The sequence below is a fragment of the Heliangelus exortis genome, chromosome 1, assembly GCF_036169615.1.
Source record: "Heliangelus exortis chromosome 1, bHelExo1.hap1, whole genome shotgun sequence".
In the NCBI taxonomy this organism is placed as follows: domain Eukaryota; kingdom Metazoa; phylum Chordata; class Aves; order Apodiformes; family Trochilidae; genus Heliangelus; species Heliangelus exortis.
This window is the reverse complement of record NC_092422.1, coordinates 21,866,179-21,890,059: the sequence shown is the minus strand read 5'-3', so window position 1 is coordinate 21,890,059 and position 23,881 is coordinate 21,866,179. Positions and strand designations below refer to the sequence as shown.

The 23,881-nt window shown below is 42.1% G+C and overlaps 1 protein-coding gene across 2 annotated transcripts in view; it reads right to left on the bottom strand.

Moving 5' to 3' along the window:
• FRY (FRY microtubule binding protein) overlaps positions 1-3,718 on the bottom strand; it is a 229,897-nt gene extending 226,179 nt beyond the window's left edge. Inside the window, exon 1 of one of the 2 annotated variants that reach the window (XM_071736952.1) lies at positions 3,617-3,718. The gene's annotated coding sequence lies outside the window, so the exon portion shown is untranslated. The remainder of the gene's footprint in view (positions 1-3,616) is intronic. The other variant, XM_071736962.1, reaches the window with a different exon arrangement.
• Between the last annotated feature and the right edge of the window lie 20,163 nt (positions 3,719-23,881).

Sequence of the window (23,881 nt, the reverse complement as noted above, 5' to 3'; positions counted from 1 at the left end):
CCACTGCAGATCAAAGTGTAAGCATGTGGGCAGAAGTATTTCTTTTTGCTGAACAGCACATTAGCTCTCATCATCGGATCTGGTGGAAAATATTCAGTGTCTTTGGCCTGAATCTGTAAACAATCTGGCATCAGGCAAGCAAACACAACCCCTGCATACACTAGCCCAGTTAACCACAGATCTAGACTGGCTATGTGTATCAGCAACAAGTATGTCAAAAATTATCATAATTATGCATAATAACATCTGAGGAGGCTTTTAAACATTATGTGGGCTTTAAACCAATTCCAAACTACAAAGCATCATTTTCACCTTGAATGTGGGATGCAAATTATCTCACATTTGTGCTTACAATTCCCGCTGAAGTATCTGCTATTAGTCACTGTCACAGACCCCAGGTTTAATTTAGCACAGCTGTTCCAACATTCAGTCCTTCAGGCCATAAAAATGAAAGCATATAAATTGCATTATGAAATTCTGTCCTGTAACAGTAACATTAAAGCTGGTGACAGCTCTTCTGTGCATACTACGTACGACAAGCAAACCATGAGTCTAACAAGTGCATCCCCAGATTTATATTCTTGTCCAGTTTCAGACTGAAATTTATTATACCAATCACTGCTATCCTGGTCTGCTTGTAGTCATATGATGATCTCTTCCAAGATTTTGATCTTACCAGTCCAAGATAAACTGTTCTAGCAATATGAAAATCATTCTCAAATACTGTAAAATCACATAAAGCCTTATTACCTCTTTCCCCCCCCCCCCCCCCCCCCCCCTTAAAGTTTTATTTTTTGGAAATGCATTGTTTTATTAGTTTATTTTACCATAAATGACACACTAAAAGAAGCTTAATACAGACTGGGGAAGACATAAATGAAGTAGTCCACTTTTGAAAGAGAAAATGTAATTTTGAAAGCCCTAAAATATTAGCAGCAGTAAAATTTAAAATCTCAAATACTCAAATAACAAGGAGTTCAGTCAATCTGCAGAACAGGTTTATATATGCCAAGAATATATGACTCACATGGGCACTACAGGACTAAACAAAACAAAACAAAACCAACAACAACAAAACCCATACATTTAATTTCTTCCCGAATAGATGCTCACTACACTCAATATAAGCCAATGAGTATAATGTCAGGTGTTTCCATCATTACAAAATGGCAGATGCTGTCTGGAGAAGTAAGTTAAATTATTTATCAAATTATTCCAAGTATCATCAAATTCAGTGCAGCCAGCCATTCATATGGCTTCTAATAAATTACTTGATATGGCTCTAATGGAAAGCATGAGTTATTCAGAAGCACTTGCTATTAAGCATCATCATATTAATGTTTTGAAATCCTACCCAGACACGTACAGAAGTGACATTCTATGAATCATTTTATAAATATATTCTCCTGCTTTTGAAATATTATCAGCAACATCCAAGAATTTACGCAAATTAAGAAACAAGTGATTTTGGCAGTCATGTGTCATGATGGAGAACATGCAGGTTTTTATTCTGCACAGCCTAAAACCACTTTTTTTTTTTTTTTCCTGCTGAAAGAAAAAGGTGCCCACATATTTTACCACATCAAGAGCATGATAAATACCAGCCAAGGCTTATCCAGAGCATTAAACAATGCCTACATAGCACAAAAGCAATTTTCTAGTAATAACAGCTTGTACTGTATTGTTCAAGGCACATTGCTTCCCAAGGAAAATCTATTTCAAGATTAAAGCCAAAAAGCTTTCCTTGTATTAAAATGACTGTGTCATTCCAAGAGATTATATGACACTGTTAATGGTGAGAGAAATCTAGTAAAACTTGGGAGCAAACTATCTCCAATTCAGGTAAAGACACATACACGGCCTTTGCCTGAAGAAATGGGTAAATTATTTGAGACATGTATTTGATTTAAAAAAAGAAAACAACAGCAAATAGCCTTCACATTTATGAATTTACATTAGCAGGCTAATCTGCTGTGAACCACATTCAAATAAATAGGAAATGTTAAGCAAATGCTTGGGGATGCATTTCCAATTTCTGAGAATAAAATCTAGCAATTATACTTAGAATGGTGTCATGAAACAACTAGCCCTTTGGTCCAAAACACTGGCATGGTTTCTACACATGACTATAATCACTCACAGATGGATGTGAGGTACACAGTGGCAGGACAAGAGGAAAAACAAACAAATTGCAAAACAGGAAATTATCATTAGATTAAAAAAAATAATCACACAGGTGGTCAGAGACTGGCACCACCACAACCACAGGGACTGTGGAATCTCCATCCTTGGAGATGCTCACAGCTCACCTGGATAAGGTCAGAGCAACCTTATCCAGCTGGACTTGCTTTGAGTATGGGGGTAGGACTAGATGACATTGAGGGGTCCTTTCTAATCTAGAGATATTTTGCAATTCAATACATTTTTAAGTTAATTTTCCTTTTGGAGATACACTTTTCCTTTTTCATTTACACCTCATTTACACAAGACTCCCATAGATTGGAAATGGTTTAAAATTAAAAATCAGAATTCTCCTTTGTGAACAATCATGACTAGATCACTGATACAAACGATACATTTTGCACAATAAGACAATTTTACAGTAGTTCTGTCACTAGAATCAGCAGAGATGCAGTTGCTAAAACAAAAAAACCCACAAGGTTAATTTGAAAAAAAGAATAAACAGTACTGATTCTTTTTGCCTATTACCACTCTTTCAGCCTGCATCACCCACATGTTGCAGGTGTTCCAGAGAGAAGGGACAGAACAAAAAACAAAGAAAACAAGAGATCAAAAAAGCTTGAGTCACCCTATAAAAAGTATTGCAAGAACCGGGTGTGCGTGTACATGAGACCTTGGGTTTCAGGCTGAAGACAGACTGCAGCGGACAAAGCCGGGAGTATCTTTGTTCACAGGCTTAAGAGGTGACCTTAATAAACACACAGTAAAGCATCCAGCACGTACCTGTGGATATTAACCATCCCACAGTTGCCTATACTGCTGAAACGTTTTTTTTTTTCTCAAAAAGGGCTTCTTAAAAAACAAACACACCACGAGGCCTCCAGAACCACTTTCTTTCCCAGTCCTTAAATAACGACTGTGCTATTTTTAAGGGGCGTTGAGACAGAAGCCGCATCTTAAGTTTTTCTTGGCTCTCAGCGGGCCACTGTCCCTCCCCACGCCCGTCACTGACAGGAGAGCCGCGGGGCCGCCTCAGGAGCGATGGCGGGAGCGGGGCCGGGGCGGCAGGTGGGGCGGCGGCTTTGTCTCCGCTCGGGCGTTACGCGAAGGCAGCGGCAGGGTGGGCGACCGCCGGCTGCCGACAGGACTCAGTGGATGAGGCGAAGGGACGCGGACGGGCGGCTGAGGGAAAGGGGGAGCCCCCACCTCATCGGCATCCCCGAAACTTTCTTCCGGGCCGCGAGGGAAGAGATGCCGCCTCAAACCCCCGGAGCGGAGCCGGGGATGGCCCGGTGTCCCCGCCTCTCCTCGTTAACCGGGGCGCGGCGGAGCACCGCCTCCCCGCTCCAGCTGCCCGCCATCCGCCGGGGATGCGCCGCGCCTCAGCCACCCGCTCCCCTCCCCACACCCGCCGCCCGCTCGTTCACTCACTCACCCGCGCCCGGCGAGCGCAGCCACCGGCGCCTCCTTTCCTCGTTCCGTCCCTCCCTCCCTCCTGTCAACTTGAGCCCGGCCTCCCTCCGCCTGACCCCTCCTTCGCGATCGGGAGGTGCCACCGCCCACCGTAACCAGCCGGGCCCTCCCTCAGCGACGCCTGGAACCGCCCCGCTCTCACCTGGGTCCTACGACCGCCGACGCCGCGGGGGGAGCGGCGGCGGGGGGAAGGCGGAGACAGCTCCGGACGGTCCCAGTCGGCAGCGAAATTGCACCGCACCGCCCCGCCCGGAGGTCTCTGCGTGGGGCGGGGCGGGCGGCTCCTCCTCGCTGGGACGCCCAGAGGGACCCGGGGGGCGGTGGGCTGGGCAGGGTCGGGCGTGGGGCGGGCATGGAGGGCGCGGCTGCGTTCTGCCCTTCAGGGGAGCACGGAGCCGGCCGGTCGTCGCGGGAGACACGGGAGGCAGTCCCGGGAGACCTCGGCGTGTGTGTGGAGGGAGTGGCGGGAGGCCCTGACTCCGCGCTAAGGGGCGGGGGCGCGGCCGCTGGGGCAGGGCCCGGCCGTGGTGCTGCGGAGCCCGGCTGCCAGGGCTGGCAGCGGCCGTGGGCCGGGGAGCCGGGCGGAGGAGCTGGGCTCTGCAGCGGCGAGAGCTTGGAGACGTACTCGGGGCAGTGTTACACGATCCCAGCGCCGCGCTCCTGCAGGGCAGGCAGGAAGCGTCCCGGGTCAGATAACCCCGCTTGGGAGGGGAGATGTTGGGTGTGCGACACAGAAAAATGATGAGTATCAAAGGGTGTAAAAACGGGGATTTTCAGGAACACGTGTAGTAGCTGGCAACAAGGAGGTCTCACGCTGGAATCCTGGTTGGGGTGCGAGTGTAAAATGAGTTAAAAGGGTTAAGTGAAATCACAAAGCTGAAAAAAGGAGAAGCTGCAGTGAGTGCTCTCTGTGGGGGAAAGGAGCAGGAGGCTGTTCCGCTGCCGAGGGACATCCCCATCCCGGTGAGCCTGGGCCCCATGGGCTGCTGGCTGTGCGAGCCAGTAACTGGTAGGAGATGGGTTTGTAAGTCTGAGGTGTCAAATACCTTGCAAGGTGCCAGTACGTATGAAAGGAGTCAGCCAGGAAAGACTTAAACCCAGTCATGTTGGTTTAGGTAATTTTTCAAAATATTGAAGAATGCTGCTAGAAATACAAATAAATTGTGAGATGGTTTTACTTATAGGGGTGAATGTGTTGGCTTGGAAAATAAGTTGTTTAGTTGTACAGTCTTAAGATGTGTACCAACTTATACTCTGCTTTTGGAAAATAGGCTTGCGATAGCACCTTGGTGACTTTTACAAGAAACATGCTGTTTAAACAGCAAGAGGCCTGATTTCCTGGGGGTGGATGTTCTCCCTCCCTGTGTTCTTCCACTGAGTCTTTTCCATCTCTCCCTCCTGCTGAAGTCACCTACAGATTTGCCTCCTGTGTATGTGTTGGGCTGGCATCAATGTGCAGATCTGATAGTCAAGAGACGTGTCATTAATCTTCCCAAATGAATAAAAGGCTCACATGAAACTGTGAAATTAGTGGTAACATTAATTAGCAGAGAGACTAATTGAGGTGTCTCTTCTACTTTTCTCTGAATTCTCATGAAATTTCAAGGAATATAGTCGTTTTTATTTCAAGTCTCCATTTGTCACAACCTGAACAGGACACCCAGGGAAACACAGAGCAATACCCTTGCTTTCTAAACTCCTTCTCAGAGAGGAGCATAGGTGTAGCTGGATACAACCTTAGTGCTAGACTTGGACCTCCCTGGGAGAGTGACTTGAAGTGTTACAGTCCAAGAATATGCTTGACTGATGGATACCTTGTGATTGGATTAAGGTGAAATGGTGCTCAAGGTCTATATCTGAACATAAGGTTTAATTAGAAGTATAGAAGGAATAGCTCATAAAACCTGATATTTCTATAATATATGCTGATTCTGTGCAGTCATAAAGGCTGATTCGTTGGATCGCAAGAGCCACAGTGCATGGATGTTCGGGCTGTGCAACCTGGGGAAAAATTGTGATTACTTAATGATTTTAGGAAGGAGAAAGAGAAAGCAAGAGAGTAGGAGAAGAAAAGTTGAGACATAGATAACAGAAAATCACGGGGCTGGATGCAGTGTTGGGCCAACCAATGGGGGGGTTGGTGTCAAGGAAACTCCTGAGACCCATCACCACCACAGGTCCTCCTTTTATAGGCCTGATTCACTTAGTAAGTGTGGTTGAGACATATCAGATTGAACAACTGAAGCAGACCTTCACCCACTTCATTCTTGAATCCTTTTATCTGTATTGTCTCCATATGTAGGCTATTTCCATAGGCACCAGGCAGTCCCTTTGGAATGCTAACAAGGATCTGTTGCAGGGGTGGGGGTGGGGGGGGCTTACAATGGTGGTGGTTTTCACAGCACTTCCCAGAATATACATCCTCAGGACTGGTCCTTCACACCATTTGACCTATCAAACTGGCACAGGCTTCAGAAGCTGTTAGAAATGTGTGCTGTTGGAATAAAAAAATAATTGCATAAGCCTCACATCACTTATGATTGATTCCAGGCTGAAATCAGACCATATATTACTTCAGTTGGTTCATCATCCATTCTAGACCATATGCTGTATTACAGTTAGACAACTCCATGGCAACTAAATAATTGTGTGACATAAAATGTACGTTCATATAACTCACAGCAATGAGTTTGGAAATTAAGACCATGAATCTCAAAAGAGTAGTTTGAATGAGAAAATCAAACAAGGACATATCTAATGGCGTGCCACGGGGTGATGAAAAGGTGGGTATTCTCTATACATTACCATACATCATCTGTGCTGTACATAACTGCCAGGCAGCACATACCCATTGGGGGAGAGTAGAGTAATATACCTTTGCTTGCCTTCTAGTGCTGCACAGGGTTCTGCAGTGCACTGTCTTAAATATTTTGGATTCATGTCAGAGCAGTTAAAATCTATCACATTTCCTATGAGTGTTATAGGCTCAAAGTTTGCATGTACTCAGAGTGAGGTAAGAGAAGCTGTTTTCTACACAATCAGCCAATTCAGTGCTTCAGCTTTCCCTGAAATCTCATCTCTGATGTTCTGTAGGAAAACTGCATCGTAGATACTTAGAGCTGAGCATTCCCTTTCTCTGGGGTTTGCATTTTCTGTTCCCTTTTCCCAGTTAACCAGCTTTACAATATTTCTCATTGCATCCCTCTACTCTGCCTGCAAAGTTGGTTTTTTGTTTTGGTCTGGAATCATCTCCCCGGATCTGTATCTTGGGGATTATTTTGTAAGAAAAAAAAACAGAATCTTCATTTAAGACTTTGACCATTTTAGCAATTAATGAAGATAAGTCATGATTAGCAGAAACAGAAGGGTATTCTGAGGAGATACAGGAAAGTGTTGTCATTGCCTCTACCACTTACAACATCTTTGCAAGCTGGGCCATCTTGTAGGCTGAGACTATGATCTTGGAAAGCATCCTGGAATTTTGTAAGGGTGTAAACGCCATGGCATGGAAGAGGAAGGGAATGGAGTATCTGAACTCTCTTGGCCTGATTTTCTATTATTTATCTAATGACAGTGGCAGGTCTTCATAATAGTAAGTCCCTTGCAAGCAAATTAGAATACCTGTGTTCTTACAAGGATACTGAACATTGAATTTCCATCCTGAAGTGATTACTCACGAGGTGTGGATGCTGGCTGAAGGGCTGGGAGTGGGGCAGTCATTTAATAAAGGGGCTTGCACGCTTCTAAAGATCACACAGTTTGTCTGGAAGCTCTCTGTAAAGCTCTGTATATTTGAGAGTAGGAAAGTGGGTGTTTCAAACATTTTATCTCTTATGTGGGTTTTGGTTTTAAAAATGCCCATTTTGATAACATACTTGGGAGCCTCACAAAATAAATTTTATAGCACAGGTTTTAATGTGAAGGAATCCCCTTGCTTTCTTCCTTTTTCAGTTTCCGAGGAAACTGAAAGAAACATGCTTGAAATGAATGGCTACAAAAATTGCCCAGAATTGCAACTCATAATTTTGTTAGCTTGATTAAATTATTAACATATATTTTTCCTACTCTGGGCATTTTATTACACCTAGGAGCAGAATATTGTTACAGTGTCCTTTGGACAGGAGAGCAACTCTTGCAGTAACAAACATGGCTTGAAGTACCCAACTTTTCTGCTTCTTCCCACTTCTTTAGTTAATGGCCTACCAATGATGAAGGACAAGGGAAAGTGTCAGAAATGTTGAAAGTTATCAAATTCAAATAATTTGATATGATGATAGGAAGAAGGCATCAAGAGCTTTCTGCTTGACTTTTCCCTGCTTTTTCAAAGCATAAAGAGCCCTAGTGCTCTTCAGCTGTTGCATTACATTTACTTACACTGTGCTAACACTCAAAGGTCAGCTTCTTTTTGCTCAGCTGTGACAAGCTCTGTCAAATACATGATTTTGCAGACTCCTCCCATGTTAACAAATGGTACATTAGCAGAGAGATAAAAGAGGAAGTTGTTATTGCTGAGAGCTGACATTTCCTTTCTCTCCTGACATTAAGAGCTATTTTTAAGTAAAGTGTAAATATCTAAAATTACATAATTTCATATTAGGCAGAGCTTGCCTATTTCTTTTAATTTAGGACAATCCAGGAAAATCCTGTTTTCATTCACTGAAGGCCAGGGTCACAGTAATGCATGGTAATTACATTCTCAAATACATTCTCAATTATTTACAGTGACTGGAAAGGATCTTGCATTGTAAAAAATTGCATTTTCTTTGCAAATCCCTCATTCTAGAAGTGTCTTACTCTAACAAGGATATTTCAGGCAGGGCTTTGACAACTAACTCATCAGATTTGTGAAGTGACCTCTTACAGTTTCTCTTGGTTAGGCTTGCATTTGGAGAGATTTAATGGTAGATGGTCATGAAGGTGACCTCAGCATCTCACAGGAGTGAGGAGAAGGGTATGTTTGATGACTTCAAAACACCACCTGCACAACATGCCACATGGAGATTTATCTTTTGGGGAATAATGGAGGAAGTGCAATTTGATAATGGCCTTCATCAGTTCATAGAGAGAGACACTGTCACGAGATACTTGCATTCACCTTCCTTCAGGTGCCTATTCACCCTTTAAATGCCTTCCACAAACTGTGCTTGCTGTGTACTTGTATCTGATTGTGCTGGGGTTTTTTGTTACGTTTTGTTTTGTTTTGTTTTTTCTTTGAGGGGAACCAAAAGGCACAAATTGGTTGCCAAAGTCTAAATAAATAAACCAGTTGTTGGTTGCCTCTAAAGGACTGCATGCAGTGCAGTTGTCTGTGGCTTCTTGACTCTGTCATTTTTATCAGTGCAAAGGGGGTGCAAAAAGGTCATGTTTTATGACACAGAAGCAACTTGTCTAATAGCATGATTTGATGCAGAGCAATTGTGAATAGGGTCATAGCTGATTGGGAAATAAGCCTTAATGAAGTAATTACAGCTGTTTAACAGGAACTACAAATGCTAGACCAAGCCCTGAAATTACATTCCCCATGTTAGAACATTTCAGGAAGCATAAGGAAGAAGATGGTACTTGTTAAATATGTACTACACCAGCTTCACCTAGATGCTGCTTCCCTGATCTGCAATGGTAAATGACATTGCTGTGCTTTGAGCAAGATACATGGGAATCTAACCCTAGTCTGCTTGCTGGGATTTGTGTGTAGCAGTGTGACCAAGATTATGACACAAAAAACCAGCGTGTTTTTACTTGATTTATGAGAGAGCAGAGACCCTAATTTTAGAGCTGAAACTTCACATGCTCATCTGAAAACTGTCAAGAGTGGTGATAAGCCCAGTCTATGTTAACACATGGGCTCTTTGAAACTTGTAGAAACAGCTGCTATGTCTGACTGTTTCTATGTCTCATATCAAATGTTCTGCTGTCTCCATAGTGAGAAGGCTGGTTAGATATTACTGCATGAGTCAAATAGCAAGTAAGAGACCTTTTTCACTTATATTTCACTGCTTATACTTCTTGATTTTCTTGGGTAACATCCATGGGAGCTGTGTTTCTCCAAAGTGGGAGGTGAGGCTTTTAAAAATAATTAGTGATCTCAGCAGAAAATGCAGGACTGAGGTGATGTGCTGAGGTGGGGGTTACAAGAGGAAGAATTGCTGAGATGGTGGTAACTCTATGTGTGTGCTGCCCATGTAAAACTAGTTCCCTCTGCTGTATGGAACACCATGGAATCTCTAGAAAGAAAATAGATATAATTAGACACTGCTTTCATGTTTATGCTTGTAAGTCAGGCAACTTAAGCAACTATCCCTTTGCTTACATTTTTTTCTATTTATTATGAATGATGAAACTGTTTTCTCAATAAACTAAGTAGTGGAGCAATAAACAGGAGAGGCCTTTCAGCTCTGGGCGAAACACTTATCCCAGTGAAAGAGTTGGACAAACAGGCAAAAGTTGGAGAAGTAGCATAAAGTGGGCAGACTTCAGCCCTAGACCCTTGTTTTCTTTGATTTATGTTCATTGCATCTATCATGGGCACATACACGTACCCATGCACAGGCTCAGCTCTGTGTAACTTCAGCCTTTTCTCTAATAGCTCTGGTGGTGAGGAGCAGGACAGACCACCAGCTCCTCCTTTGCACACAGGAGTCCTCTGTGCTGGAAGGATGGTGAAGGCCTAATGCAGTCTGCTTCAGCAAATGCCACGGCATTTGTTTTTGATTTTTGTATGTGGAAAATTAATTCTGCAGCCCCGTCTGACCTACTGCCTCCTGTACATCCCTCCACTGTAAAGGAATTAGCTCCTCACACAATACATTTCAGTGGAAAGCAGGGGATCTCACCTTGCTGAATGTGTGCTTGTGGAACAAGTCTACAGGCAGTGTTTTAACCTTTGTGAACAAGGTAAGTAGGACTGCACATGCTTCCTGAGCCTCTGGACTTAGAAATTGTCACAAAGTCCCACTTCTTCTTCCTTCAGACCCAAAACGTGCAGCAGAAGTTTTTAGGCTGCCTTTCTGATGAAATTTAATTCTGTATCTGAAGTCACCATACAATGCACAGGGCTGTAATAATTTCATGCTCCCTGTTGCTTATGCTTATTTTGCATAAATGGTTAGTGTGTCACCATCCTAAATTGAAAATGGTTATTATCAAAGGCTCTGTTTTCTTATGCAATACAATCTTTGTTGTAGGAGTCATAGTTTTTAGGGCTACAGGCAGAAAATACAAACCTAAAACTCAAGTATGTTTCACAGGATTAAAAATGATCAGTAGGACAGCTTCCTTTAAATGTGTTTTGTTTATGTGGTAAAATTAATGCTTAACAATAGTTACCTTTTTAATTCAAGAGCCTCCTTAAAGAATTTTTAATTGTCCTTAATTGTACAGTAGACACTCTGGGTGGGATTCAGCTGCCTCAGCACAGGCATCCAATGCCCTTGGGAGAAGCTCTGGGGCAGGTAAGACATCAGCATGGGACTGGCAGATGTGGGTGGGGACCTCTGAGGACACCTACATTCCTGGAGACCATACCTAGGCTTCTCAAATGGCACTAGACACCTATGTTTAGACAGCTGAATTTCTTCCTTTCTGGCAAGGACTTGCTTGGCAGCATTTCCCTGGTACACATTTTCAGACTTTTTGAAGTCCTAATGCTCATTTGGGGTTTAATTTTTTGTGGGAGTTTGCTTAGCAGTGTACAAAGGTTCCATTGCTGACCACTTGCTTGGTGCAAATGATTGTTTGTGGGGGAGGGCTCTGAATCTTTAGCACAGGGAATTTTGTTTAATTTAATTTTTTGTCCAGAGCTGAGCCCTTAAGAAGCAAGTATGTAAACCCAGGTTAAGATTTAATTTGTAGGACTGATCAATCAGAGTAATTTCATCAGTTTCAGAAGCAGCAGTTCTGATCTTCAAGCAATACAAGTGGGTGATAAATTGATACATAAATCTATACTTAAGGTATAGATAATCTTCTTAAGGTACGATAATCTTCCTGTATAAACATCTAATTTAATCTCCAATTCATGTCCTCTCTTTTAATGGTAAGGACAAATGCTTTTGCTCTCAGCAATAATTATATTATTAAAATTTTTGATCCATTGGTTTTATGTTATAGTATTATTTCAATAACTCTCTATTTTATATCCCTTGTATTTAAATCTATTTGCCAATATATTTATCACTGCATCAGTGTAATTTTTCATTTCTACTAGAAACTTGTAACCAATTTTGGGGTATCCTGAGGTGCTTGATGGCAATAGAGCAATCAAAGGTGTTTGCTAGCACATCTAGTCCCTATCTCAAAGGATGAAGAAGCAGAATTCACTGAAGACTGACACTTGGTTTTAAATTCAAGGTGACCTGAGCTAATGATTTGCAGCTGCTAAAAGGAAGAAGATTCTCCGTTGTGCCCCAGTTTAGTTCTCTCCAAGCTCCTCGTTGCTCATTTCTGTTACTTAACCTTATGCTGGCTCTGGTACTCATTAAACTCTGCACAAGCTCATTTAATTTACTGACCTGATAGAAAACTAGTCCCTAAAAATGAGTCATTTTCTGTTGGGTGTTATTTTTAAAGCAAAAAGCATGGACAAAATGCATGAGCCAATACAAAAGAAGCAGGGCCAGATTGCTGGGCATTGAGAGGAAGCAGAGAAAGAAGAGTAGGGAAGCAATGAGAGTAAGATGTTCCACTCCAGTAAATCATGATAAAGTCATCTGCTTGTGTAACCACATCACTCTTACCCTTAGCTCTGAGGGTGTGATGGCCAAAATATGTGCTGGGCCTCGAATTTAATTAGCAGATATATGGATCTGTGCAGAACCACATCCCCCAAAGGAGCTAGATAAGGTATATAGTTAGCCAGATTTCATATTGTCACTGCTGGATTAGCTAGGACTATTCCTCCAGGATGTATTTTTCTGGTGGCAGAACCTTCTGGTGGCTGCAGTTGTATGCTGGTGAGATGATCTGACTAGGTGTGTGTGAAGAAGGATCACTAAAATCATTTCAGCAAATTACAGTCATAGAATGGCTTAGGTTGGAAAGGGCCTTAGAGATCATCTACTCCAACCTCCTTGCAATGGGCATCCATGGGGAGGGGGCATCCACAACATCTCTGGGCAATCTGTTCCAGAGTCTTACCACCCTCGTACAAAAGAACTTCTTAATATCCAGTCTAAACCTATTCTCCTTCAGTTTCAATCCATTTACCCTTCTCCTGTTGTTATATGCTCTTGTGGAAAGTCTCTCTCCTGCCTTCTTGTAGGTTCATTTCAGATATTCCAGCATTTCCAGAGCTGGAACTCAACTTCTCTAGCTATGGTCATCAATTCATTGCCATCTTCTCTGTGTGTCCAAAGCTTATTTAAATAAGAGGTATTAAGAGACTCCAGGATATCAGATCAGAGGAGCTTTATGCCCCCAAACAAAACTGCAAACTCTTATGTAGGTATGAAGCAGTGGAGATACATTCAATACGTGTTCTCAGCTTTTGTGGTGGGATATTCCTGTCCCAGAATAACATTTTTCTCGTGCTGAGTGGAGCTCATTTTTGGGAGTTCCGGGCAAACTTTACAATAGTCAGCAATAGAAGGACATTCCCAGATATCATTGTTCTCTTACTCAAGGGGCACAACTCAAGGAGAGAAAATGGTAGCAGAAATGCCAGATATTTCAATTTAAATACTTCTGCCTTGTTCCATCAAGAGACACTCTTGGGTCTGTGTTTCTTGATTTCCCACAGACTCTCAAGGCTGAAGAGCATAGGTCTCACCTCACCCTGTTCATCTGGTAAACCATATCATCAAGGATCACTAAGCATCCAAAAGTGAAGCTGAGAGACTCCTTACCTTTGAATAAGTATTTTGTAATAGAAGGAAGTGTCAGCAAATATTTGCATGAGCTGGCAAAGATCACTTTACCCTGACGTAATCCCCCCAGAGAGTTGGATTCTGAATGGGTTATATATGAGTGACTTAGATTTATGACACTAATGCTTTTTGCTATCACAGTAGATACTGGTAAGTGCAATACTGGATCAATAACTCGTTTAAATTGTAGATTGGTCCATGTATATATGCTACTTCTAGTATCAGTACCTGTGTACACTTTTGTTTAGTTTTCTCTTGTGATGTTTTTCATAATCCAAATGCTTCCAGTGCTTCAACACTGCCTGTGGTGAAAAGCAAGTCAGCAACCTGTCCCTGGGCAGCTGGACTGTGGCCAGCACTGTCCTGTGGGGGAGGTCAGGTGTAGCACAGCTACCTGGAAGCCTGGAGGTCCCTATGGATGTCCTTCTGCCCTCACAGCTCTGCTGCCCATTACCCTGGTTCAGTGTGAGCTCTCCTTGCTGCACCACAACTGCTGCTGATTGATGCAAAACCCCTAAAGCTTTATGGGCTGTGTCTGCAGTCTTGTTATACTGCTTGTGCCACTTCCCTAATGAATTAATTCTCTGCCTCTCCCCTTGGCCTGGTAGCCCTGGGATAACCCTCAGCCACTCTCCCAGAGCAGAAACACCTGGACTGGTGTCAGTGTTTTTGGCTTGACTCCTCAGTTATTCTGTGCACCTGGCACTGCAGAATGATGGTGCTTTGTCCAGTGCCTGGAGCTGTTTGAAGCACCCAGCTCTGCTCTCACCCTTTTCTCAGCTTCATGGTTTTGTCAAATGAGGACCACTGAGAGCTGTGTGGATGCTGAAAGACAGCAGAAGGAGTAACTCCTTCCCTAGAGTAGTGCAGTGGCATCTTAAGGTGTGATGGTGGAACTGTGAGGTTGGATCAAGTCAGCAGCAACTTGTTACGGATGCCACAAACCCTGGTGGCACATTTTTAGTGCCAGAGGGCATCTCAAGGATTATATGGTAGGTTTGCTTAGGGCAGTTGATACGGAGATGCTTGGAACAGCCTTGGAAGTATGGTCTCTGGGAGCATATAAGAGATGTTAGTTGTTAAGAGGAAACAAAATCCAAGGACTGCTGTTATTTTTGAAAGTGCTATCTTGAAGGGCAAAAATATCTCTAGTAAAAGTGAATCTCTTTCTTCAGATACCTTTTCCCTTGCAGTAAAAGTCTCCCACATGTTAGAGAAGTGATTAAAGAGCTAAAGAGCTGCTATGAATATCTTGTTAATTCCTTTGTGCTGTGCTGCTTGGTGAACCTTTATAAATGAGATTATTTATTCTTCAGTTCCTCCATTGTAATTCTCTTGCCCTTGTCTATGTGTGGTAGAAAAGGCAAAGCAAATCTAAATAAAATGTCAGCATCTGAAAAGCAGCATTTCCCTCAGTTACACGAAGTTATTTTAAGTGCACATACATAAAAAAAAAGAGCTGAAAAATAATACAAGAACAAAATGAATAGGGAGAAAGGACAGCAAATGGCAGAAAGCATTAAAAAAAAAAAAAGGATAACAGACCTTGAAAGAGGAAAGCATCTACCTTCTTCACATTAAACTCTAACTTCAGTTTTCTGTCTTGTTTTGCAATGAGGTGATGAAACAGTGTCATGAGAAGCATCAGTTACACTGTGCTTCAGGAACAGCAGGGCTGGTTGCAATTCCTGAAACTGTTTCTAGGAGCAGGCAAAATTCCCAGAATGTCTTTGGGATTTACTAGCCTTTTCAAAGAAGCAGCAATTTCACTCAGGAGATGCATGCACTACTTTCAGCTTTGTTTTATTTGTGAGAATCAAAGAATCATCCAAGTTGGAAAGGACCTCTGAGATCATCAAGTCCAACCCTTGATCCACTACTGCTGTGGTTACTAGAGTAAAATTATAAACAAAGATATTAGATTAAAAATTAATTTTCAGCCAGTGTGCACGATCAACATTACAACATTTCACCTCACATGTGATGGATATTTCACTGCTTTGTTTTTCTTGCATTTTTAGGCTGAGGAAAAGATAACACAGAAATGCTACTCATGCCAATGAACGCATCATTTTGTTTGACCTTCCAGAAACTATTGATATTATTGATTTCTAAACAGTACAATAATAGGAGAAGGCAGCCCAACCCCTGAGTATGTTTTGGAACAGCCTTTTTTTAGAATTAAGAGGCTCTCTTTTAATACATAATTTATTTAAGACATCTGTGTACTTGAATTCAGAGACATAGTTCAACATTCAGTCCACCATCACCATCATTTACTGAAGTACTTTTAATAGATTTATGCAGACAGGAAGGTGACCAACTTTACTTTCTGTTCTATTATTCATGTGTTGTCCTGAGGGGACCTTTGTTGATACTTCAGTGTGCCTCCTGAACAACCTTTGTTCAGAGTAGGAAAACTAAGTGGTTTTATCCTGAACAAACAATGAATAATGCACAATATTTGAGAAATAACCTAAGGGCACATACTTAGTGTAAAACACTAAACAATGAAAATGCTGAATAAGATGGGTTTCTGCAAGAGTTTTAAAATCACTGCTTTAAAATGCATAATCCTCTGGACATAGCTTGGTATCACTGCAGCTAGGGTGGTCTGATCCATTTTATCTTTTCTTTCAAGTAGACAGATAATATAAAAGATTACCATTGAAAAGATCTGGCTCTGAGTTGGAGCATCTCCTGCTAGGATTTCTAGGGCTGAAGAGTTTGTGGATCAGTCATCCACTGATAAAAAGGTACAAGGGAATGACCTCTGCTGCCATCAAGCTCATATTAACCTAAAAAAACTTCCCTGCCTTGCAGACAATTGAACTGCACTTGGGATTTTCACTATTTGCCTTCAGTTCCTGCTCCTGTGTTACATTTGACATTGATCACATACTAGCTCTGGGGGACAAGAAATGATTTTATTCATTGTGTTCTGTCAAAAAAAATTACATTGTAAAGCCAACTGATAGGTTTTTCCTATTTGCTTGTTAAACAGATCCCAGTAACAATAGAATGAAAAAGTTTAACCCAGTAAAACAGCAACTTTCCTTTTAGTTCTTCATGGTGGGTGATTATATGAGCAATAGTTGTTCAGGCACAGCTGTTTGTTCTGATCTTGTTCTTACTTATTTTATTTATTAAAATTCAGGCAAATAGCCATGAATATATTTATAAACAATTACAGTAAAAAAAGGGGCAAAACCCCAAGTCACAAATCTTTCTAAAACACCCTCCTCCCAGTATTTTATATGCGAAGCAAGTGTGTAAGATCATAGAATCACAGAATGGGCAGGATTGGAAGGGAGCTTAAAGCTCATCCAGTTCCAATCCCCCTGCATGGGCAGGGTCACCTCCCACTGGACCAGGTTGCTCAAGGCCCCATCCAACCTGGCCTTGAACACTTCCAGGAAGGGGGCAGCCACAACTTACGTGGGTAACCTGTTCCGTCAAATTAAAGAATTTCTTCCTAATGTCTAACCTAAATCTCCACTATTCAAGTTTTAAACCATTTCCCCTTGTTCTCTCACTGCACACCCTTGTAAAAAGCCCTACCCCAGCTTTCTTGTTGGTCCTCTTCAGATATTGCAAGGTTGCTATAAGGTCACCTTGGAGTCTCCTCTTCTCCAGGAGAAGAGGAGAACAGCCCCAATTCCTCATCCTGTCTTCATAGGGGAGGTGCTCCAGCCCTCTGATCATTTTTGTGGCTCTCCACTGGACATGTTCCAGGAGCTCTCTGTCCTTCTTATGCTGGGAACTAGAGGCTGGGAACTCCAGAGCTGGACACACTCCAGGTGGGGTCTCACAAGAGCAGAGGAGAGGTGGAGAATCACCTCCCATGACTGGCTATCTGTGCTTCTTTGGATGCAGCCCAGGACCCACTTGGCCTTCTGGGCTTCAAAAGGTCAAATGAGGGGATGTTGTGGAGACCTGGAAGAAAGAAAGTGTCACTTCTGTACTCACAGAAAAGTCAAGAAAGAAGGTCAGGGAACCATAGGTAAGTCAGCTTTGCATTGTGATGATGATGGTGCAAACCACTTCCAAACACAAAGGACAAGCAAATAACTAGGAGCAGCCAGCTTATTTTTATGAAAGGTTAATCATTCTTAACCAACTTGTTACCTTTCTACAATGGTATGGCTGTTTTGGTAGGTGAAGGGATTGCAGTGAATGCTATTTATTACAACTTTAATAAGTCTTTTGACACCTTTGCAGACAAGTGCTGAAATATGAACTAGGTAAATGGACAGTAAGGTGGGCTGAAAACTGAGCTGCTGGGCTGAGAGCTGCACCATCCAGCTGGAGGCCAGCCAGTAGTGAAGTACTCCAGGACCTGATATTGGGGCCAACACTGTTTGACACCTTTACTAATGACCTGGAAAATGGGACAGAGTTTGCAGATACAAAGCAGGGAGCAGTGCTGCCATTTAGAGGGACCTTGACAGGCTGGAAAAATGGGCTGACTGGCATCTCACAGGGTTCAGCAAAGGGAAAAGTCAATGCAGCCAATGCATGCCATGCCCCAGTACACTCTGGGGACCCACCAGCTGGAAGGGCTCTTTGCAGAGAAGGACTTGAGGGTCCTAGTGGACAGCAGGTTGATCATGAGCCAGCAATTTGCCTTTGTGACAAAGACCAAAGCCTCCTGGGCTACATTAGGAATAGATTTTCCAGCAGGTCAATGGAGGTGATCCTCTTTGTTCAGCCCTAGTGGGACACAACAGGAGTTTTGGGGTCCACATATAGGTTTCCTAACATGGGAGAGACTTGTATGTGCTGAACTGTGTCCAGGAGAGTTCTCTGTGAAGAGAACTCCTGGTTTCTGTGACTGGAGCATCTGACATACAGGGAGAGGCTGAGAGAGCTGGGACTGGTTGCCATAAAGAAGAGAAGGCTCAGGGAGGATCTTATCAATATGTAAATACTTGATGGAGAGGGAGTAAAGAAGACATATCCAGACCCTTTGATTCCAAGGAATAGGACAAGAAGCCATGACACAAATTTAAATGTGGGAAAATCTGTTTAAACATAAGAAAAAAGTTCATCATAATCAAACATTGGAAGAGGCTGCCCAGAGATGTTAAGGAGTTTGTATCCTTGAAGATGTACTAATCCATGATGTACATGAGTCTGGAAGACCTGCTCTAGTTTATCCAGCTTTGAACTTAGATGTTGGACTAGATAATCTCCAATGGTGCCTTCCAACCTCAATTAGTTTCTGGTTCTGTGACCCATTTTTTATCAATTTGTCTTTCATTTTTTGCATCTTATCAGAAGACAACAGGGACATCAAGGGACATCAGGGACATCACTCTAAAGAAAGTTAATAGCTTTGCACAAGCAAATAGCTTGTAAGAATTAACAATGAGAGATACTTATCCAGAAATTTTTTTTCTTCTTTAATATTTATGGGCAATTAAATTACTGCAATTGGGAAACCAGAAAATACAAATTTGAATTAATTTGTTTATTTTAATAAATAACATACTTTAAATGATAATCTGTTGGAACAGCTTACTGATGGTTGTGGAAAAATATCATTCTGTCTCTTTAAATCAAATCTGGGTGGAGAGTCAAGGCTGGATAAAGATCAAGTTCTACTTTATCCCACAGTTCAAGAGAAAGAACCATTTTAGGTGAGGATTTTATTAAGGAGAGGAGGGTATTTTATGACAATATGTTATCCTAGGAAAGTGCCCAGAGAGGTGTATTCAAGGCCAAATTCTTTTCCCATCCCCACTATATCTCCAGCCCAATGTACGTGGGTTGCTACAGAAGTGCAGCAGTTGTTTTGTCAGGAAGGAAATTTCACCTCCAGGGCTGCCCAGGGCAGCCACATGAAATCCAGCTTATCAGTAGCTGGCAGCCCCTCTGTTTGTAGAGGCAATGTGTATTTTAGGTGGCATGGCAGCCGTGCTGGGATGCCTTGCTCTGACTGCTGCCCCAGCATGTGGCACCCATGGCACCAGCAGTAGAGATGCTTTGTTCCTTCCGTGGCATCCCCATACACTGTCAAGTCTGGGTGCATCCAAAGTGCTGCTCTGTTTGAGGAGAGGCTCTTCCCAGAGCACCCAGAGAAGTTAGAACCCACATCCCCTCCATGACACCATCAGAGGAACCACCAATACAAGCCAGCAAGCTGCTCTTTCTGCTCTGGCCCCAGACTCCTGCTCTGCCCTCAGCAGGTGCATGCTGAACCCAGGAGACTCTGGAGACCATTCAGGCCAAGCAGGACAGTGTCTGTCAAATGAAGACACCAAGTGAGTTGGCCAGTACTGGAGAATAAGGGCAACTGGGTCACTGACTGAGAGAATCTTCTGCTACCTACATGCCAATGTGGATTTTTTCAGAGAGAATCTCATGCTGAAGTGTGTGCTGTATTAATACTTGGGTCAAAACCTCAGAGTTGGGCTCATTGCCACAGTACAATGACCTTATTATTGGTCTTGACTTCTTGCTGTCATGGTGGTTCAAGTATATCCATCATATTTCACACTCTGGGTGGGCCTGAAGCACTCACTCAGTTTCTTCATCTCAGCTGAGGAATGTTAACTCTTCAAGCTCTCCTTGTTTTCAGCTGAAAATTTTGCTTTTCCCTTTTTCTAAGAGCTTGATCCTTCTATTTATAACCAGTAGGCAGCTCATATGCAATGAAGTTACATATCTAAGGTAGTTATGAATACATAACAAACAATGTGGAATTGTTCTTCCTTGCAAGTACCTCAGTCCCATAAATGGTTCCCCAAGCACGTGCTGACCATGGTGCCTGGGTGCCTCTGCTTCATAAAACCTGAGGCAATGAAAACTCAATTGACTGCTTTCAAGGGTCGTTCTGAGGGCTTCATTATTTAATTTTTATTTCAGTCTGGGCTCTGTTGCTTACACAGGAAGTTTCACTTGACTTTTAGTACCTTAAAAATATTGTAATAACACCGCTCAGGTCTTGCAGTTGTGAGTAGTGATTTAATGTGCACAAAGAGACATTCACAACTCTGCAGAGCTCACATGTTACTTGAATATTACAAGATTATATATAGATTTACACATTGCATAGAATGTTCTGGCCTCCTCCCACCAAGGACTTCCAAACCTGAGAGAAACACCTCTCCATAAGGATATATACTGACACTGGTAGCAGAGACCAAATGAGACTCATATGAAGATTATTGCTGGCAAGTCCAGATGCACTGACACTTAGGGTACAGGGATGAATAGTAAAAATGCTTTCTTCAGCCCCAGTGCACAGTCTGCCTCTGTTTGAATCTGCAATATGTACATTCCCTGATGAATGCAACACTTGTAATTTTATTTTCCAGGAAGATGAATACAGAGATGGTAATGGCCAAAAAGAACATGTGTATGGATCTCAAAGAGGTTAATGCAGTTGTAAGGCAGCTAGGTGCTGTTTCTCTTATCTTGCTGAAAAACAGTCACTTATGATACATTAAAAATCTAGTACCAGCCTTATGAGTTATTTTTTAAAAATTGAAGCATAAATGATGAGCTATGGATGAGGGAATTATCTGTCCATGTTCCTGAAGTGGCCAAGCTGTTTTTGTATTTTTTTGAAAATTACCCTTCTTCAATGACTGTCCAGTGACTGCTTCAGCTCCTTAAAGAAACTCATTATGACAGTATAGAGAATGAGGTTCATGGCATTGAGTGTAGGCAGAGAAAATTACAGAGTCTAGGGGAAAAAAAAAAGGATAATACATATCCTCAGTTGTAGGAATGCTAACAAATCAAACATGTCTATATGTAATCTTTACTTCCTTTATTTTATGTCACTACTTTTTTTTCTTTTTTTTTTTTTTTTTTTTTTTTTTTTCAGAAAGCAACCATAGCATTATTTTTATAAGAAGAGGGCTTGAATTCAAAGCTGCTCATTGTAGTTTTTATTGAACTCACCATAAGATGGTGAAAAAAAAAGAGCTTTTCACAAGAGAGTCTTTCTCTAGTGGAACTTAATAAGTGCATTAAACAAAAACTGAAGTCAGTCTTGCTTTAGGATAGTATTTAGTATAAATCCAAATCCCACGATTATTTTTAACATGGCAATTTTTATCAGTAGGCTTCCAAATGCCCTACAAAAGCTAAAAAAAAGGGGAACCTGGAGTACAGAGGGGTGAAATGACTGGCTCAGAGGCCCCTGAGCTGAGCTGTGTATGGAGCTTCACCATCCTGAACCCCAGGCCAGCCACAGCTGTAAATCTTCTGAACACCCTCACGATGGCCACGTTTTATTTTTAACAACCTATATGTAGTCACATGTAATGAGTTGAAGATTGTATGTATGTACTTTAAAGCTCAATATAGGGAAAGTCAAATATTTCAGCCGACACTTAAGCTGTACCAATGGGCACCTAGAATTCCTCTGGCAGAAATGGTCTGGTTTAAACTGAATCTTTAACAGAAGAAATCCCATTCTTGCACAGCACTACCTCAAATTTCCACCTGGGATAAAGAGAGGATTTCAGTGACAAAGACAGGAATCCAGCAAATGGCATCAGTGAATACTATTAAAAAAATAACTGACAATAGCAACATCCCTACGAACATAGGTCCTGACCTCTGATGCCTGAAGGGCAGTTTTTTGAACAGAACAAAACATGCTGGCCTATGAATACACAGTGATGATGAAGGCTAGGAGGTACACATCTGTGAGGAAACAAGATTCAAAGCAAATGTCACTGAAGTGGTCCTTCCTGTCTTCCCTTTTTCCCAGCTACTTCTGTGTTTCATTCCCTTCCATTATTTTGGTAAAATTTTTACATAAATGTATCTGTAGTACATTGATACCAACTTTATGTTAAAAGCATCTCACTGTTGTCTAGCATGACACAGCCTGCTCACACACCACGTGTTCCCATCTGTTACACAGTGAGATGGCAAGAAGATGGAAGAAGTTACCATAGAAACAGTTAATGCACAGCATGGATGGACCCATGGTTCCATGGAGATCTGCTCTCCTGACTGAAAATGAAGCAGTAAATCTGAAAGTGACAAACCAATCTCAGGAGTGTGTTCATTTCAGACTGGCTTCCTCACTTCTGCATAAAAATCAATTCAGATTTTAGTTGCCCTGAGATGTGTTACAGAGTGGGGCTTTTAAGAGTGCATCAGAAGGCAACCCCATGGATTGGGGTCCTCCAATAAGCAGCTGAGAGCCATTGAAGGAGCAATTTATGTCAAGATCTTAGCACCTGAGTACAGGCTCTTCCTCAGAAATATGGATTAAAACAAACTAAAAGAACTGAAAAGTGTGATGTGATAATTTCACTGGTGGGAAATAACTACATGAATCTGATTTAACATGTGTATTGCCTTTTTTACTTTCTACTCCATATGATTCTAATTCTAATTCATTTATGCTGGTGAGACACTGGGAAATTTTACTGAAAAATAGTGAGCAAATGCTTTAAATATACTCTACTTACATGCTTAGTGAAACCCAGGCTGGCATAAAAAAATAATTTAACACTGTGTTTTGGCTTCAGAATTCATGTGCTATAGGGCTACAAGCCCCCCGGTCACAAACAGGAGAGTTGAATCTGGTGTCAGGCTGTGAGTGAAAGTGATGTCAGTTCTTAATTGAAATAAGTTAAAATTTTGGGGGGAAATCACATAAAGGAGAACAAAGAGACACACAGAGTAAAAACAGACCTTATATAACACTGAAACAGCAAGAATTAGAGAAAAACACATCCCAAGTAGTCAACAGCCTGCCCTTGAGACAGACCTACAATACAGATGAGAGGGAGGGGAGTGAGTACTCCACACAGTGTAACTTGGTAGTAGCCTTGAGCACTAAGTAGAAAACCCTGACTAAATGGATTCTCTGTCTGAACACCTCATCAGTATATTAATGTACTATTAGCATAATGAAACACCCATAGGCTAGAGGGACCACAACTAACAAAGAGTGGGCAGAAGCCAATTATTTTTTTAAGAAGTAGTAAAGGGTGGAGGACAGAGCATAAGCTGAACTGTTTAGAAATTCAGGATGAACACTGCACAGTTGAAGAAGATGCTTACATTTGTGGTGTGGAAGAAGCAAATATAAATTTTTGGGAGGGATTCTAGACTGAAAGACCAAAACTAGAGGGAAAAATAAGCCTGAAGATTTCCCATCAGGAATTATATTTTACATATTTAGAGAGGCAAGAGATGTTTGAGAGCATATCCTGGCATGCATTAAGTGTGAAAGTGTGACATTCCCGAAGCCCTTTGCCTCAGCTCAGGGATTGTAGTTCAGAGGCACCTGGTGTTCCTGGCATGTAATTACGACAAGCTGTGAAGGGAAAAGGAATCTTTTATGAGAGCAAGGGAAAATGGCTACACAGCACAAATTCTACCTT